Below are 2500 nucleotides of genomic sequence, written 5' to 3' on the forward strand. Positions count from 1 at the left end.
GCCAACATAGCCAAACGAAGGCGGGGACGTTAGTGTGGCAGAAGGGCATGTCTTTAAGCCGTCGGGCGAATGTCCCTGCCAGTTGGAATCTTTTCGGGAAAAAGGGTGAAAAAATCGGAAAGGCCTAGCCGTCCGCCGTGGGGTGCGTTCGCTCGGGCTCGGCCAGCCGCGTCGATGGGTGCCGGAACGGTGCGGCTGCGCTCCGGGAGTGCGGAGATACGGCCTGTCAAGTTTCGTCCCGGAAGTCTGGATGGAGCTAAATCCGAAGCCGTTTGCGGGAAATTAGTTCCAGGGCTCGGCGACCGAAGTCAAATCCGTCCCGCCAACTTGACACTTGTCATTTCTGTCCTTGGGGGTTGGCGGGGTACCTGCACAGAGGTAGGAGGTGGCTGATCGAGAATTGGTGAGTTTTCCAAAGTCACGTCTCGAGCCTCCAGGTCTGCAGAGACCGACCAGGGCTGCCGCCCAACCGACTATTCACCCTTTTTGGGCGGGAATTTATTCCCTTTTTGCCCATTTTTCGGGTTTTTGGTCGGGCTTCAAAAGCGGCTGCCCGAGGCCTGGCAGAGGCCGGGGCATGGGCCCCGATCGCGCCAGGCGGCTCGCGCGACCCGATTAGGCCCCGAAAGGAGTCGGGAAATCGGCAGACCTGCCCGAGTTCAGCCCGCGGTGGCGGGGGGCAGGTCGGTTCGGCTCAAATCAATAACCAAAGCCGAGACTTGGTCTCGCTGGCGCAACCGAAGTGCCAGGCTGGATAACTCATTAACCAGAAGGCGGCTGGAGGCAGGCAGGGCTGATGGCTGAGGCCGGGTGGAGGCCACCCGCGGCCGGGAAAGTCAAAAGTCCCGTTGTGTGGAAGTCTATGAGGTCAGATTCGGCCGCCTTACCGGGCCTTCGGTTGATGGTTTCCCGCTTGGGCAAGCGAGTCGGCCCGGCAAAGTGGCCACTTGCATTTTCTGGCAAGTGTCTGCGAACAACGTTAATGAGTTGAACCTCGGCAATTGTCGGAAGTCCCGATGAAGAAATGAAAATGCCCCTTTTGCGGGGATTTGGATGCTCATGGCCGGCAGCAGGTGGCCCGACGCCCCGCCAACTTGACACTTGTCATTTCTGTCCTTGGGGGTTGGCGGGGTATCTGCACAGAGGTAGGAGGTGGCAGAATCGAGACTTGGTGAGTTTTCCAAACAAACGTCTCGAGCCTCCAGGTCTGCAGAGACCGACCAGGGCTGCCGCCCAACCGACTATTCACCCTTTTTGGGCGGGAATTTATTCCCTTTTTGCCCATTTTTCGGGTTTTTGGTCGGGCTTCAAAAGCGGCTGCCCGAGGCCTGGCAGAGGCCGGGGCATGGTCCCCGATCGCGCCAGGCGGCACGCGCGACCCGATTAGGCCCCGAAAGGAGTCGGGAAATCGGCAGACCTGCCCGACTTCAGCCCGCGGGGGCGGGGGGCAGGTCGGTTCGGCTCAAATCATTAACCAAAGCCGAGACTTGGTCTCGCTGGCGCAACCGAAGTGCCAGGCTGGATAACTCATTAACCAGAAGGCGGCTGGAGGCAGGCAGGGCTGATGGCTGAGGCCGGGTGGAGGCCACCCGCGGCCGGGAAAGTCAAAAGTCCCGTTGTGTGGAAGTCTATGAGGTCAGATTCGGCCGCCTTACCGGGCCTTCGGTTGATGGTTTCCCGCTTGGGCAAGCGAGTCGGCCCGGCAAAGTGGCCACTTGCATTTTCTGGCAAGTGTCTGCGAACAACGTTAATGAGTTGAACCTCGGCAATTGTCGGAAGTCCCGATGAAGAAATGAAAATGCCCCTTTTGCGGGGATTTGGATGCTCATGGCCGGCAGCAGGTGGCCCGACGCCCCGCCAACTTGACACTTGTCATTTCTGTCCTTGGGGGTTGGCGGGGTATCTGCACAGAGGTAGGAGGTGGCAGAATCGAGACTTGGTGAGTTTTCCAAACAAACGTCTCGAGCCTCCAGGTCTGCAGAGACCGACCAGGGCTGCCGCCCAACCGACTATTCACCCTTTTTGGGCGGGAATTTATTCCCTTTTTGCCCATTTTTCGGGTTTTTGGTCGGGCTTCAAAAGCGGCTGCCCGAGGCCTGGCAGAGGCCGGGGCATGGGCCCCGATCGCGCCAGGCGGCACGCGCGACCCGATTAGGCCCCGAAAGGAGTCGGGAAATCGGCAGACCTGCCCGACTTCAGCCCGCGGTGGCGGGGGGCAGGTCGGTTCGGCTCAAATCATTAACCAAAGCCGAGACTTGGTCTCGCTGGCGCAACCGAAGTGCCAGGCTGGATAACTCATTAACCAGAAGGCGGCTGGAGGCAGGCAGGGCTGATGGCTGAGGCCGGGTGGAGGCCACCCGCGGCCGGGAAAGTCAAAAGTCCCGTTGTGTGGAAGTCTATGAGGTCAGATTCGGCCGCCTTACCGGGCCTTCGGTTGATGGTTTCCCGCTTGGGCAAGCGAGTCGGCCCGGCAAAGTGGCCACTTGCATTTTCTGGCAAG

This window comes from Pristiophorus japonicus, unplaced genomic scaffold (genome assembly GCF_044704955.1).
Source record: "Pristiophorus japonicus isolate sPriJap1 unplaced genomic scaffold, sPriJap1.hap1 HAP1_SCAFFOLD_1138, whole genome shotgun sequence".
Lineage (NCBI taxonomy): Eukaryota > Metazoa > Chordata > Chondrichthyes > Pristiophoridae > Pristiophorus > Pristiophorus japonicus.